Genomic DNA, 17823 nt, shown 5'->3' on the forward strand with positions numbered 1-17823 from the left:
TTATTCCTTATTTATCCATAAGGAGCAATAAAGATCGATAGAACCTGGAATGGGTGGTGGGGTGAAGGAGAGCTCCAGCCCTCTGGGGCTTTGCAGTGTTAAGTCACCAGGTGGTTGAATTACATTGCCCTCCTTGGTAAGGGCCCAATTTTGGTTTCAAGGATTGTTGACGGCAACTTCAATCTTCTCTTCTAAGTTATCCTGGGTAATGAATGTTTCCACATGTTCTTGCAACTGGGAAACTTCTCTCTCCTTCTCTTGGATAAACACTGCCATCTCCTGTGCCTTCTTCATCTCCTCCTGGACCTCATGCTGCACCTGTTCCTGCTATTACTACTGAAACCTTGAGATCATCAGCGCCTGCAGCTGGTCATTCTCTGCTTGGTTCCAGGCCATGAGCCACTTCTGTTCCTCAGCATCATGCTCAGCTTTCAGTTTCCCCAATTTATCATCAGAAGCTTTTCTCCAAACTTCTTACAAGAATTCAAGCCTGAGGGCTCGCACTATCTGTCAGTAGCTCTTATAAAGTTCCATCAGTATGTACATTTTGATGAGGTCTACCAGGGTTGGAATTCTCAAGCACCTGATCATGGAATTGGTGGGTGGGTCATGGTTTTATGGCCCCTTGCAGGCTGAAGCAATAGTGGTAAAGAAGTTAACCAGGACCAGAGGCCTGATTGAGTTGCCCAATCAACCCAAAGTGCCGAGCATGGCCATAACCATGAGGAATTCTGAGACTCTAGTATTATAGCATTGCTTAGTGCATCCTGTTGAACTTTTGTTATCAATTTTATTTATGTTATAGAGTTGACATATGTGCCACCAAGAAATCTTTGTGTCTCTTGGGACCAAACATGTAGGGTCCACAATGGTCCTCTACCACTTTAAGATGCCATTTTTAATAACAGGACTGTCAATGAAGATTTGGAGGATTTCTCTTCTCATTTCACTTAACAGTGTGGGAGGAAGGACTTCAGGAATTTTCATAGAAGATATGAACTAAATGAGCCAAAGACTCCCTTGTGACTTCATGGAATTCAGTGGCAAACTGAATCCCACCTCAACCCAAATTAAATTGCTGTGATTTATGCCAAAGTAACCTGGGAATAGGGATGTGTCAGAATTTATGAAATTGAATTCAAATGGGTTTGTGAATGGAATCTGAAGTTAGGTAAGGTTTTTGCTTATAAAAAAGAGTTAAAGTGTGAGTAGTATATTTTTAAGTTCCTTGGTGGGGGGAATCCCTCATCCCAGGCATCAGATGAATATAACCAGAATATAACCCTATGCAAAAGCCTACAGATCATCTGCACTCAAGAGATAAAGAAGATGTTGGAAATTCAGGTTCTGAGGAAAGGATTAGTTTTGGGAAAAGAAAATTTGGAGGGAAACTCACACATTTGCTCTACAATAGGGTTATCCAGAAGGTAGAAGTCTGTCAGTGTCTTCCTTATTAGTCATACAGATCATCTAGAAAATAAAATTGGGACAGAGAATAGGAAAAAGGCATGAGTGGGGGTTGTGTTGGGACTAAAGAATGTGAACCCAATCTCTGAGGTTTTAGTCTGAATTTTATTAGCGAACAAAATAAATCATTTATTATTCTATGGCACTGTATCAAATTAAAAGTATTTTTGTCTATTTTATGTGTATTACAGACTACTGATTGAACTGAAATGGAGATGAGGCAAGAGCATTGGGCTAATTGTTAGAAGTCACTGACCAAATCAAAAGGGTAGTATAATGATTTCTAATATCAGTCATGCTCACTAATTGGAAGGATTAATACACATATTGGTGGGTGTAACTGAGTCCCATCGATGTGTGGCTACACTGTCTGGCACATATTCCCGAAAGTACCATTACACAAAATTTCTACATATTCGTGAAAATCTTCATACTAAGAAATTTTAGGAACTGTTGTAAAACTGCACTCACTATTGCTTCAAATAATTACTCTCTGATGGTCTTTTGATAATTTAATTTTTTTGTTACCAATTTTCTTTCCTTTTTTTTGCAATGCAATGGAGTTAAGTGACTTGCCCAAGATCATATAGCTAGGTAAATATTTAGTGTCTCCAGGCCTGGTGTCTATTCACTACGTCACCTAGCTACTGCTTCCAATTTTCTTTTTTTGGTTACTATGTTAAATGATAAAAATGATAAAAAAAAAAAGGGGGGGGGACATCACAAAGAGAGAACATTGAGAGATAAGTAGAGTGCAAGCAGAAAAACTCCTGGAAATAAGTAGGATTCTTGTTACTGATTTTTCTCATCTGCTTATCTATAAGAAAATTCAGTGGGAAAAACACATTAAGAATTATGTAATGTGTTAGACTATATAAGAATTTATGTAGCATTTTTCTAAAGACTTTTAAATACCCCAAATATTTCATTTGATGCTCACAACTCCATGAGGTAGATATTATTATTATTATTATTATTATGCCCATTATAAAGATTAAGAAAACTGAGACAAAGATTAAATTACTTAAAATTAACATTTGAAACTACTAATTCTGAAAATATTAAAAACTAATATTGCTAAAAAGAAACTGAATCCAGATTTGAATTCAGATCTTCCTGTCTCTAGATTTGGCATTCTGATCACTGTGGCACCCCCTGCCTCCATGTGTTATTATTCAATTATTTTAAAAGGCTAAAATTGCAATATACAATACAATACAGATAAATAATTGATAGATATGTGATGATCGTTGAGCTAAAAGAGACACAAAGTGAAATGAAAACATTAATGTAAGTACAGAAGAGGAAAACTTGTGACTTGAGAAAAAATTTCAAAAACAATATGTAGTAATTAAAATTCCTCCCTGAAAAGTTCTTGTTTAAATAATATCTTGCTAGATTATTAGAAAGAGGTAGGATTCAAGCCAGGTCTTCCCTTGAAACCAGTTGGCATGATTGTAAAATTTGAAAATGGCAAAAAGTGACAAAAAAGAGATGTATTGCTAAAATATCTCAAAAAGCTGGAATAATAGCCCATTTAATTTAAAATACAGCTTAATTAGGATGAATTTAACATGCTGTATTTGAAGTAAATAATTGACACAGAAAAGGAGATTTATGTCTAGATAATTCCCGCTATTTTTAGTGGATAGAAAGCTCAATATAAATCAACAGTTTTACATTGCACCAAAAAATTAATAGGATTTTAGTTTATATTGATAATGAAGACTAGTAATAATGGTAATGTACTTACTATCCTTGTCTTTGTTGAGATCACATTTGGGTGTTCAAAATAGAGCTGAGTAAAACTGGACTGATGCTTTAAGAGGTAATAAACTCAGGATTTTGGGGGCAGCTAGGTAGCACAGTGGATAGAGCACCAGTCCTGGAGTCAGGAGTACCTGAGTTCAAATCCAGTCTCAGACACTTAATAATTACCTAGCTGTGTGGCCTTAGGCAAGCCACTTAATCCCATTGCCTTCCAAAAAAACCCAACAAAACAACTAAAAAATAACCTTTTTTAAAGAAGGATATGACTTTCAAACTTGAGTGTTTTTGATTCTGTAGCAATATGGTCAAGTCTGGAGCAAGATGTATTTTAGGTCAAAAGAGCTCATGAAGGATCACCTATGAAATTAATATATCACACAATGTATTAGTAAATAAGAGTTGTTCAGTTCAAGTATACTGTGACAGTAGATACATTAAAATTTGTTTTTTTTTAAGGAGAGTTGAGTTCTCCATATTGACCAATTACATGACACTTCATTTGCAATTTTATGGACATCAAGTTTGGAATAGCGTCAGAATTAATGTCTGGGTTAGAGAACATAAAAACAGTTGAAGTTTTTATCTAATCTAAATCATTTGGCATATGCCTAATTTTGTTTGAACTTGCAAGTTTCATTGACCCCTTCCTCTTCATTCTTCTGGCTTTACTTCCAATCTTCTCATTTTGTCTCCCCACCTTTCTCTCCACCTTACTTTACTTTACACCAATTTCTTCCTTCTACTCCTTTTTTTTTTAATCTATTAAGTTACAATTGATTTTGTGCAAGAATATCTATTAAGGGGAGGCTAGGTGGCACAGCAGATAGAGCACTGGTCCTGGAGTCAGGATTACCTGAGTTCAAATCCAGCCTCAGACACTTAATGATTACCTGGCTGTGTGGCCTTGGGCAAGCCATTTAACTCCATTTGCCTTGCAAAAAAAAAAAAAAAGAATATCTATTGAACACTAGACATATGCAGATTACTGATTGGGGAATAAGAAGATGAACAGAAGATCAAAGTATACTTTTTACCACAAAGAACTTAAAATAAAGTTTAATGAGTTGGGGTATGTATGAATGAGAAGAAAGCATGTTATAATAGACAAAGGTTTAGTTCAGCCCATACAAAAATTCTGTAGCCATTTAGAGGAATGAAAAAATCATGAATGATGAGGTAACCAAGATAAAGATAAAATAGAGGAACTTAAGTTGATTCAGTAGGTTTGGGTAGATTTCTGATAGAAAGTAACAGGATATTTAGGTAAATGAATGTCTTGATTAAATGGGTTTTTGAACTGGTTAAAATGATGTACCTCAAATTTGATCTTAAAATTGTAACTGCATACAATGTTCTCTTCAGTTCACTTCATGCCATGTTTTTTCTGAGATCATCAATCTCATCTTTTCTTATAGCATCTTTGCATTTCATCATAATCATATACCATAACTTGTTTGGCCATTTCCCAATTGATGTGTATCTATGTTATTTCCAGTTATTTTTTTTGCAAACAAAATATAAATATTTAAGAATATATGGGTTCTTTTTCCTTTCTCCAATCACATTTGGAAATAGACCTAGTAGGGTAGATGGTTTTTTATAACATAATTCCAGATGATTCTTCAAAACATTAAGTTCACAGTTTCACAGTGGATGTGTCCCAATTTTTCAACAATTCCTCCAATGTTTTATGCTTTTTCCTTTAATCATTTTAGTCAGTATTATAGATATGTCCAGAAAACACATCTCATTCTTGATTTTGAGTCATTCATATTTCTTTTCATCAGGAAGAAAGTAGCATCTTTCATCAATAATTCTCAGAAATCATGATTCATCATTACACTGATTCAACTTCTAATTCTTTCAAAGTTATAGTTTTCTTCTATATAAATTTCTGTTCAATCTTCTCTGTATTGTTCATATATGCCTTCCCAGGTTTCTCTCAAAAAATTCTCTTCATCATTTGCTACAACATAAAATTATTCCATCTTATTTATATTTTATAATTTATTTAACCATTCCAAAGTGCATAGCACCCTCAGATTTTCATTATTTTCCCTTAAAAAGCACTATAAATATTTTTATGAACCCTTAGAGGTTGTTTTGCTTAGGATTAACTCTTACTTTATTGAACTCTACTTATCTCTTTTCTATCCTTCAGTTTCCCTCTTATTTCCTTTTGGTATGAAATATCTTTCTCTAACTGTTTACATGTGTGTATTATTTTCTACTCAATCAATTTAAATAAGTGAACTTCCAGTGCCAGTCATTCCCCTCCACCCCCTCCTTCTTGTTTTTATAGTTTTGTATTTGTACACTCATTTTCCTAATATTCCTTTCCATTATCTCTTCCTCTTTGCTTCCATTCTTCTCTTAAGATTATTCAGAAAACAGAATTACTCTGAGACCATTTTTATTTAGAGTTCCTCTAAGTACCTGAGGATCAGAAATTCAATGGGACTCATATTATTTAATACGCAAGTAGTTTATCTTTATTTAGTCTTTTATCATTGTTCATTCATATTTCACAAATTCTACTTAGCTCCTTTTAAAAGGAATGTTTAGAAATCTCTATTTCTTTAAAGAGCTATATATTTTGTTGAATTATGCTCATTTTCTTCCATAAGTCATTCTTGACTTTATGGCTTCTGTGATATTATATTCTAAGCTTTACTTTTCTATGTTATGGGTTATCTTTGACTCGGAAGTAGATTTTGACAATAATGTACATAGGAGCTTAGGGTTTCATTCTGGATGTGACCTGTATGTTCTTTTTATTTTGATGTTTCCCTGTGGTTCTTAAGAAATCTGCATGGTCTTCTTTGAAGATTTACTGAAATATGTTGTTGAGGCTTTTTTTTTTGAAATTCAAATGCCTCCGTGGTTCAAGTGTTTTCTGTTCAGTGTTTTTCTGTATCAGTTCTTATGGCACACCATATATATATAGTCTTTTTTCAGGATTTCTGTTTTAAAATTCCTTGTTTGGATTTCTGGGTTAGAGCTAAGATAGCTGTGTGAAGCTCACATCTCCTGGAGCTTTACCTTGTCAAAGACAAATAAAGCCTTACCAAGAAAAGAAAAAATCCAAAAATATTTTCAATAGTAGACAGCATTGAAGATTGTTAGTGAAAGCTTGTCATTTGGGGGGATAAGGGGAAGTAAAGCCAAGAGAGGCTGGAGGGGGGAAAACCAGAAGGAGGCTTTAAGCCACAGTGCAGTCCATGTCCTGACAACTTGACAACAGCATAGGTCCTGGCAATTAGATAGCAAGCCAGCAGGGAGTGTCCCAACCACAAATCTGGACCCTGGGAGTACCAGGGGAGAAGGCAGGACTGGCTTAGGAACAAACCACTATGCAGGCAGAACAAGGACATAAGGAGGAAATTACTGCAAAGGCAAGGCCCAACTGCATAGGCAACAACTTGACCAACAAAAGTCAGGGATCAAACCTAAGCTCCAACATATAAAAGCTTGGATTGATACACCCCATAACCTAGGAGCAGAGCTAAAACAATAAACGAGCAAAAACACTAAAAGAGTATACACTAAAGAAAAGTACTTTGCTTGTTGGAAGAAGAAATTAGAGCAAAGTTACTCATAGGGGAGTCTCAAAAGAGTCTATGAATTGCACTCAAATCCAAAATCTCATAGAAGAGCTTAAAAAAGAACTTAAAAAACCAAAGAAGAGAGGAAGAACAAAAATGGAAAAAAGAAATAAGAATCAAGCAGGAAAATTACAAAAAGTTGACCAAAGAAATCAACTCCATTAAAAGTAAAAATAACCAAATGGAAAAGGAAACACAGAAGCTAACTGAAGAAAATGAAACCCTAAAAATTAGAACTGAACAAAAAATGAAGCTACAAGACTATAAGATTCCATCAGACAAAATAAAAAGGCTGAAAAAATTGAAGAAAATGTAAAGTAACTTTCAGGAAAAACAAATGAACTTGTTAATAGATCCTGGAGAGGTAATTTGCAAATCATTGGACAGCTAGAAAGCCCAGATCAAAAAAAGAACCTGGGGGAAACTGTATAAATCTGCCAAACCAAGAAGACAATGTAGCCATTGAGAGAATACACATAATTTCTGCAGAAAGAGATACCAGGATAAAAACTCCAATGACTGTTATTGTCAAACTCCAGAATTGCCAATTAAAGGAGAAAATTCTGCAGGCAGAAAAAAGGAAACAACTTAAATACAAAGGAAAAACAATCAGACTCATGAATGAAATACAATCAGACTCACACAGCACTTATCAACCTCATCATTAAAAAACCAGAGAACCTGGAATACCATATACCAGAGGGCAAGGGAGAGATTAATAAAATTGAAAGCAAAAATCCATTGATCTAATAAATATAACTGAGTTTCTTTTATGAAAAAAAATCAAATAGATGATCCTTTGGTTTTGGAAGATAACCAAATTACCAGTACCAAAAATGAAAAGGTGGACTAACCACCAATGATGAATAAATTGAAGAATAATTCAGAATTACATTTCTCAAATGCCAATAAATTTGATAACCTAAATGAAATGCATAATATTTACCAAAATCTCAACTGCACACATTGAACAAAAGAGGAAATAACATACTTACATAACCCCATTTCAGAAACTTCCCAGATTAACATAAGAGGAACTAGAATTCATAAATGAACCTGTTTCAGAAAAATAAATTGAAGAAACCATCAGTAAATTCCCTAAGAAAAAATGTCCAGGACCAGATTGATTTACAAGTGAATTCTACCAAATTTTTAAGAGAATAATTAATTCCTATTTGACATAAAGTATTTTCAAAATAGGAGAAGATTCTACCAAATTCCTTTTATACCACCAGCATGGTATTGATACTTGAACTAGGGAAAACCAAAATAAACAAATTTTAGCAAAGAGATCTTAGCGAGGTTATACTAGGATAATACATGATCAGGTAGGATTTATGCTAGGTAGGTAGGGATGGTTTAATATTAGAAAAACACTCTACATAACTGAACAAATTTATAGCAAAACCAACAGAAATCCTATGATTAGCTCAATAGATGCTGAAAAAACCTTTGAAAAAATACATCCATTCCTATTAAAAACACTTAGAAAATTTAGGAAGAAATGGAGTTCTTTAAAGCCATAAGTTGAAACAATCTAAAACTATCAACAAATGTTATATAAGGGGATAATACTCAATAAGATCGGGGTGACTATTATCATCATTACTATTCACTATAAATTTAGAAATGTTAGCTCTAGCAATAAGAGAAGAAAAAGAAATTGAGGGAATCAGAAATGTCCATGAGGAAGAAAAGCATTCACTCCTTGCATATGATATAATGGTATACTTAGAGAACCCAAGAAAATCATCTTGTAAACTCCTTGAAACAGTTGACAAATTCAGCAAAGTAGCAGGTTATAAAATAAACTCACATAAATCACCATCATTTCTATATATGAATAACAAAGCCCAAGAGCAAGTGATTAAAAAGAGAAATTCTATTTAATGTAAATGCAGACAACATTAAATATTTGGGAATCTACTTCCCAAGATAAACCCAGAAACTGTATGAACACAATTATAAAGCACATCTCATCCTAATAAAGTTAGATCCAAATAATTGAAAATATGTCAATTGCTCATGATTAGGTGAAACTAATATAATAAATATGACAGTTCTACCCATATTAAAATATTTATTCAGAGCCAACACAATCAATTTATCAAATAATTATTTTCAAGCAGGAAAAGAAAAATAGAAACAAGATTCATCTGCAGCAACAAAAATTCAAGAATAGCAAGGGAATTGATAAAAAAGAAATGTAAAGGAAAGTAGCCTAGCTTTACTAGATCTAAAACTACATGATTAAGTTGCATTCATCAAAACTGCCTGGTATTAGTTAAGAAACAGAATAATGGATCCATGGATTATGATAGACTCAAAAGATACAGTAGTAAATAGCTACAATAATCTACTGGTTGACAAACCTAAAGACAATAGCTTCTGGGATAATAACTCATCATTTAATTAAAAATTGTTGGGAAAATTGGAAAATAGCATGGCAAAAACTAGGCATAGATATCTCACAACCTATACCAAAATATGGTCAAATTGAGTGCAGAATTTAGCCACAAAGTGCAACAACATAGATAAATTAATATACCAAGAAATACTCTTATCTGTCTGATCTATGGAAAGGGGACAAATTTTTAACCAAACAAGAAAAAGAGTACATTATAAACTACAAAATGATTGATGCTGACTGTATTAAATTAAAAAGTTTTTACACTAATAAAATCAATGCTGCCAAAATTAGAAGGAAAACAGAAAGCTGGGAAACAATCTTCACAACTAGGAGTTCTGGTACAGGTTTCATTTCTAAAATATATGGAGAACTGCATCAAATTTTTAAGGTTGCAAGTCATTCCCCAAATGATAAATGATCAAAGAATATGAATAGACAGTTTTCAAATGAAGAAATTAAAGCTATATATAATCATATGAAAAAATGTTCCAAATCATTATTGATTAGAGAAATGAAAATTAAAGCAACTCTGAGATATTACCTCACAACTTTCAGATTGGCTAAGATGATGGGAAAAAAAGGGAAAATGACCAATGTTGGAGAGGTTGTGGGATTATTGTGACAGTAGTTCATTGTTGGTGGAATTGTGAAAAAATCCAACCATTCTGGAGAACAATATGAAAATATGCACAAAGAGCAATAAAACTGTCATACCCTTTGGCCCAGCAATTCCAATTATAGGACTATATCCAGAAGAAATCATAAAAAATTGTAAAAGTCCCACATGTTCCAACATATTCATATCATCTCTTTGCAGTGGCAAAGAATTGTAAATTGAGGGGATGCCCTTCAATTGGGGAATGGGTTCCACAAGTTATGGTACAGGAATATTATGGAATATTGCTGTTCTATAAAAAACCATAAATGATTGGATGAATTACAGAATCAGATGCAGAGTGAAGGGAACAGAACCAAGAGAAGAATGTACACATTAACAACAAGATTGTGAGATGATTAACTTTGGTGGCTGCAGATGCTCTCAACAGTTCAGAGAGCTAGAACAAAACTATTAGAACAGCTATGGACAATGCTCTGCACAGCCAGAGGAAGAAAAGCAAAATAAAATAAAACAAAACCCTTCAGAACCTGAAGAACACTACATACAATTTTTTAAAAAACATCTCTTATGTATTTTCCCCTTAATCCTAATTCCTCATACTGAAAATGACTAAACTGTAAACAAGCTTAACAAAAATGTATAGATACAATATTAGCCTTACTGCTCCCTGCTGAGGGGAGGAAGGGTGAAAGGAAATTTTGCAACTTAAAAATATATATTGCCATATGGATGAAAGTTGAAAAACTTTTATAATATGTATTTGGAAAAAATAAAACATAAATAAAAAAGAGAAATAAAAAATAAATTCCTTGTTTATTTTATTTAGTAATTACCCTCTATTTGCTCCATGTAATATGTTGTTTTGAAAAGATTTATAACTCTTAATTTCTTTATTATTATTATATTATTATTAATATAGTATATCATTATATATTTTAAATGAATAGCAACTTGTACATAGATTTTTCAGTTTAATGTACAATTGTCTTTCCCCCTTCCTCCATTCTACTATGATATGGAAATGTTTGTTTTATTTTTTCTTTGCTGTTTTTTCAATTTACATTTTTTTTATTTACACATTACTAAAATAGTCTTGTAAGAGTAAACATAATCCCCCTCTGCCCACAAAAATAAAAATCCCTCAAGAGTAATAAAGTTAAAGATAAAAAAATGTGCTTCAGTCTGTGTTCAGATATCATCAGCTCTGTCTCTGGGGTGGATCAAATTCTTTATTATATGTCCATCATACAAGTTACTTCCATATTTTTCCTTGCTGATTGGAATTTCCTCCCTCCATTCCTCTTCACTATCATTATTATATTTTCTCTCTCTCCTTTCACTCTGTCTTTTTTTCAAAAGTGTATTGTGGGACAGCCAAGTAGTGCAGTGGACAGAGAACTGGCCCTGGGGCCAAAAGGCCCCAAGCCTACATCCTACCCCAGAGAGCCAGCAACCACTTGGACCTGTGGTCCTGAATAGGTCACCCAATCCTACAAATTTGCAAAATGTAAAAAAGAAAATGTATTATATCTGACTACCCTCTCCAGTAATGTACCCTTTCCTCTATCACCTGCATCCCACCTTCCCTCCCCCTGTCCCCTTTCTTCTATCCCCTTTCTCTTTTTCTTCTGGATTTCTATAACCTATAAAGCATGTTGTTTCCTTTCTGAGTAATTTCTGATCAGAATAAAGACTCCTCCATTCCCCCTCACCTTCCCTCCCTTCCATACCATTGCAACATCTATTTCTTGACTCTTTTACATGAAATATCTTAGCCTATTCTACCTCTCCTTTCCCTTTCTCCCTTTCTCTTTCCTTTTCACCCAGTGACTCCATTTTAAAAATGTATTGTACCTTCAAGTTTGGCTATTTTCCTTTGCCTCATCAATAAAAACTCCTTCTAACTGCTCAATAAATGAGAAGGTTCTTATGAGTATTATCATTATCAACTTTCCATGCAGGAATACATGTAGTTCATGATTATTAAATCACTCATAAATTACCCATCTCATCACTCTCTATGATTGACTTGAGTCCTGTACTTGAAGATCAAATATTCTGTTCAGCTCTGGTTATTTAAACAAGAACATTTGAAATTGCCCTGTTTCATTGAAAGTCCATCTTTTTGTCTGTAAGAGAATGTTCAGTTTTGTGGGGTAGTTGATTCTCAGTTACATCCCAAGCTCTTTTGCCTTCCAGATTATCAGATTCCAAGCTCTATGAGCCCTTGATGTGGATGCTGCTAAGTTCTGTGTAATCCTTGCTTAGCTCCATGATATTTGAATTGCTTCCTTCTGAGTGCTTGTTATATTTTCTCTTTGACTTTGGGGTTCCGGAACTGGGCTATAATATTCCTAGAGGTTATATTTTTGGATATCTTTCAGAAGGGGATTGATGGATTCTCTCCATTTCTTTTTTGCTCTTTGCTTGTAGGATATCAGGGCAATTTTCTCGTAGCAATTCTCTAAAAATGAAGTTAAGCCTCTTTTCCTGATCATGACTTTCAGGTAGCTGAATGATTGTTAAATTGTCTCTTCTGGATCTGTTTTCCAGATCAGTTGTTTTTCAATGAGATATTTCACGTTTTCTTCAAGTTATTGATTCTTTTTGTATTGTGTTATTATTTATTGATTCCTTGCAAAATCATCAATTTCCTTTAGCTCCATTCTAGATTTGAAAGAGTTGTTTTCTACAGAGAGCTTTCTTAGTTCCTTTTCCATCTGAACAACTCTGGTTCTAAAGATATTCTTCTCTTTCCTGACTTTTTGGACTCCTTTTTTCCATTTGACTTAAATGGAAACTCATTTTCAACATGTTATTTTCTTCAGCATTTTTTGGATCTGCTTCACCAACCTGCTGACTTCATTTTCATGTTTTTGCTCCATCTTTCTAAATTTCCCTTCTCAATTTTTCCTCTACCTCCCTTACTTGATTTCTCAAAATATATTTTGAGCTCTGTCATAGCCTGAGCCCAATTTTTATCTTTATTGGAGGCTTTGGATTCAGAAGTTTGGACTTTGTCACCTTCTGAGGATGTATTTTGATCCTCCATGGGGCCAAACTAATTGTCTATGCTCAGGTTCCTTTTTTCTCTTTACTCATTTCCCCAGCCTGTGCTCTGGCTTTGGGGTTACAGAGCTTTTTAGTATTATTAGGGAAACACCCAAGGACCTCAGTTCCTTCAGTGTCTTACAAGAGGCTCTGACTACTCTCCTTGCCTGTGCTTCAGACTGTGGATGACCACAAGCACATCCCTCTGCCCTGGAGCTCTGAGGAGGATCTCTGCTCTATGGCAATGGTGGCCCTCAGACTGTGACCAGGTTTGGAATGTGGACAAAGCACCAAAGACTTATACCAGGGGCAGAAGAGATAACTAGACAGTCTCCCCCATTCCTTTACTTCTGTAGGCTGAGTGCTCTGGAAGTAAATGCTGGGCTACTCCATGCTGAGCCTGTGGACTTGCTTCCATTTCCAGGGATCCAGGCTGCACTCACAGCCATGGCTGTTTTGAGGGCCAAGGTGACCTGGGCTTTGTGCTCTCTTTGATGAGGTTTCCTGGCTGATTTTCCAAGTTATCCTTGCAATTCCCTGGTTTGGAACTGCAGGAAACTCTTTCTGCTGCCAGGATTTGACTCCTAGGCAACCAGGCATGCCATTAGCTCTTCCCAGAAGGCTAGAGCTCCTTCCTTCCAGGTTGTTGTTGCTGGCTCTGCAGTGACCTCCTCCAATCCTGTGTAACACAGCCTTCCCATGACCTTCCAGGTTACCTTGAACTGCAGAATTGCCTCACTAGATCTTTTTATGGTGTGTGTCTCTGGAAAATTTAGTTAGAGTTCTAATTTTAAGGGTTTTGAAATATTTTGGAGATAACTCTTAGTAAAGCCTGTTCTCATGCCACCATCTTGTTTGCTCCCCCACTGCTAAATTCTTTAAAATTCTTCTATGGCTCTCATTTTTTATACATTTTTTTCATTTTTCTCATTTAATCAATAAATGCAATTTAACTCTTTCAAAATTTCATGTTTTATCACCTTCAGAAATTCCAGTTGAAGTTGTACACAAAGCTTTCAGTAAATTTGTCTGTGTGTGTGTTTGTGTGTATGTGTGTTTGTGTATGTTCTTGAGGCTTTCTCATAGATATTTTGGATTCATTCTATATGTCTTGAGCTTCTCTATTACTAAAATAACTTTTATGGAATAATGTTTTATTATTGTTTACTCTTCTATACTTCTTAACTTCAGACTTAATATAAGGGATAAGCTGTGAACATTTGGAGGGAAGTCTGACAACCTTATTTTTCTTTTCTAGAGAGCATGAATTGGTATTTCAAGATCTCAGGGCCATCTCATCCTGGGGACTTGCAAACATAAGGTAGTCTGAATGACAGCAAAATCTAATCGATGTCCCCTTGTTTGAGCTCTAAAAGTTCAAGATATGAATTTGGATCTGACAGGAGACTTCTCATGGATTTTTCCCCATTAGCTATCTGGTATTTTATCCACTCATTCTTTAAAATGAGATTATTCAGTTTCCAATTAGTTCTGGGTCTATATCTCCCTTGTCAAATATTGCATATGATTTTTATTGCATTGTGATCTGAGAAAGATGTATTCACTATTTCTGCCTTTCAGCAGTTGATAATTAGGGTTTTATGCCCTAATACATGGTCAATTTTTGTACAAGTACCATGCACTGCAGAGAGAAAAAGCTATATTCATTTCTATCTCCATTCAATTAACTCCATATGGCTATCATATCTAGTTTTTCAAATGATCTATTTGCCTCCTTAACTTCCTTCTTGTTTATTTTAGCAATCAATTTATCTAAATCTGAGAGTAGGAGGTTGAGGTCTCCCATTAGTAGAGTTTTGCTGTCTGCCTTGCTGAAGTTCTTTCAACTTCTCCTCTAAGAATTTGGATGCTATTCCATTGGGTGCAAACGTATTTAGTACTGAAATCATTTTATTGTCGATAGTACCTTTTAGGAGCATATAGTTTCCTTCCTTATTTCTTTTAACACTATCTATTTTTGCAGCTGCTTTGTCTGAGATAAGGATTGATCCCCCCGCTTTTTTCACTTCAGCTGAAACAAAATATATTGTGCTCCAACCTTTTACCTTTATTCTATATGTATATCTCTGCTTCAAATGAGCTTCTTGTAAGCGGCATATTGTAGGATACTGATTTTTAATCCATTCTGCTATTCACTTATGTTTTAAGGGAGATTTTATCCTATTCACATTCAATTTGTGATTACTAATTCTTTATTGCACTCCATGCTATCTTCCCTCTGTTTGTATTCTCCCCCTTATCCCCCTTATCCATATTCGCCAATATTTTGTTTCTGAATACCACCCCTTCAGTGTGTTTGCCCTCCTATATCACCTCCTTCCCTTTTTTCCCCTTTCCTTTTTTCCCTTTTTCATTTCTGTCCTTTCCTTTTGTTAGTTCCCCTTTTTTCTGCCTCCCCCTCCCTTCCATCCCTCTTCCCCTTTTCCCTTTTTATTACTGGAAAGGTTAGATGTTTTTTAAGTAAACTGAGTATATGTGTAAGTCGACTTTAAACCAAGTTTGATGAGAAGAAGATTCAGGTGTTTCTCATCTCCTCCCTTTTTCCCCTCTATTACCACAAGTATTTTGTACCTCTTAGCATAATGAGATTTACCCCATTCAATCCCCTCCTTCCTCCCATCTCCTTCCTGTTCTCCTTTTTAAGGTTGTAGTGTTTTAAAAGTCATTCTATTTGAGTCATAGAAAATTCTTAGTATCCATAAGATCTAGCTAAGTACATTCTATCTAATAGAGTTAAGATTCTTGAGAGTTATTAGAGTCTTTCTCTCAAGTGGGGTTATAGCCAGTTTCATCCCATTGGATAGCTGTCTCATGGGTAGGTCATGAATGTCCATGACTTCTAGATAGGTATATTCTCTCTGTTAGAGTTACAGTTCTAAAGAATTATAATAATCTGTTCCCCTATGCTGTGATATAGCCAGTTTCTACTTACTGGATAGCAGTTTTTTTTTTTCCTTTTACCTCCCCTCCCTTTTTTTTTTTTACTTTTTCATGTGTCTCTTGAACCTCCTGTTTGATGTCCATATTTTCTATTTAGCTCTGGTCTTTTCATCAGGAATTTTTGGAAATCTTCAATTTCATTAAATGTCCATCTTTTTCCCTGGAAGAGAAGCCTCAGTTTTGTGGGATAGTGTATTCTTGGCTGCATTCTAAGCTCCCTTGCTCTTCAAACTATCTCGTTCCAGGCCCTTTGATCCCTTAATGTTGATGCAGCCAGGTCCTGTATAATCCTTACTGTGGCTCCTTGGTATTTATACTATTTCTTTCTGGCTGCTTGCCATATTTTCTCTTTTATCTGATAGTTCTGGAATTTGGCTACAACTTTCTATGGTGTTTTCATTTTAGGATTTTTTTCTGAAGGGGATTGATGTATTCTTTCAATAACTACTTTGCCCTCTGGTTCCATGATATCAGGGAAATTTTCCATCACTACATCCTGTAATATTAAGTCCAGGCTTTTTTTTCTCTTCAATGTTTTCAGGAAGTCCAATAATTCTCAGGTTGCCTCTCCCTGACCTATTCTCAAGGTCAGTGGTTTTGCTGATGTGGTATTTTATATTTTCTTCCATTTTTCCTATTTTTTTATTTTATTTAACAGGCTCTTATTTTCTCATGCAGTCATTAGTTTCTGCAGACTCCATTCTTATTTTTAGGGAGGAGTTTTCTACATTAATCTTTTGCAACACCTTTTCCAATTGCTTAATTCTACTTTTGAATGAGCTTTCCATTTGAGCAATTGAGTGTTTGAGAGAATTATTCTCATTTTGCATTTGTCCAATTGATGATCTGTGATATGTAGTCTCATTTTGTATTTGACTAATTGTGTTTTCTAAGGATTTCTTTTAATGTTGCGAGGTATTAATTGTCTCTCCCAAATTTTGCAGTTGATTTTTAAACTCCTTCCTTATTTCTTCATGGGAGTCTTTCTGTGCTGGAAACAAGATCATATTCTTCTCAGAGGCTCTAGGACTCTCTGAGTTAGGGTCTTATTGTTCTATGAATTTTTCTATGGATCCACCTTTCCACTGACCTTTCTACATTTTGCTAAGACCTTGAGTTGGGGAGGGGCTGTTTCACAGGGGTTTGGTGTTGCAATCTTAGAGGCTTTACTCACTAAGTGCAATTTCTTTGGATGGCCAGTAGGAGGTGCTGGTTGCTTTCACTGGAGTGTCTGTGACCTTGTTTGAGGCCTTCTCCCTTAGGTTGAAGGGAGAGATTGAAGCTATTGAATCCTTTTTCCTTCAATCAATGGTGGGCTTTACCCTGGGATGAGGTCATTCCTCTCCCTATTGTCACCTGGTCTGGTTCTTCTGCTCACATCCTGTGCCTGTGGCAGAAGTAGTTCTGTGATTGTGTTTGTTCTGGGTAGAGTCCTCAACTACAATGAAGGCATGGACTCAGAGTTCCTCAGACAAGTTGAGCCAAATGATGGTGTCCTTACTCTACTGCACCAGAAATCTCCCCCCCACTCCAGTTAGCAAGCTCCAGAGGGTTAGCGCCAACACCAGTGCCTTTGCTCCCTAGTTGATTCAAGCCCACGTGGACTAGCCCCACTCTTGATCCAGCAGGTTTTTCTCTAGGGCCCTCAGCTTCCCTGGTTCCAATTCTGCCACTAATCTGGTTGATCAGGGCTGATCAGCCCTCTGCTCCCAGACTCACCTGCCTGAACTCACCCAAAGCTGCAGAAGACAAATCCTTAGGTAGATGTTCTTTCTCCTGGCTTTTCTTTATGGGTTTTGTGGGTCGGATTTCTTTTAAGAGGTTTGTTTCATATCATAGATGAGGAAAGATCAGGAGACTTTTGAACTGTGCCTGTCTTCTCTCCGTCATCTTGGCCAGAAGTCCTGAGCCTTCTTTTTCAGAGGAAAAGATCGACATTT

The 17823-nt window shown here is 35.4% G+C and overlaps 1 pseudogene; it reads right to left on the reverse strand.

Moving 5' to 3' along the window:
- LOC141522828 (small ribosomal subunit protein mS26 pseudogene) lies at window positions 1-717 on the reverse strand (annotated as a pseudogene).
- Window positions 718-17823: the final 17106 nt, after the last annotated feature.

This window comes from Macrotis lagotis, chromosome 4 (genome assembly GCF_037893015.1).
Source record: "Macrotis lagotis isolate mMagLag1 chromosome 4, bilby.v1.9.chrom.fasta, whole genome shotgun sequence".
In the NCBI taxonomy this organism is placed as follows: Eukaryota; Metazoa; Chordata; class Mammalia; order Peramelemorphia; family Peramelidae; genus Macrotis; species Macrotis lagotis.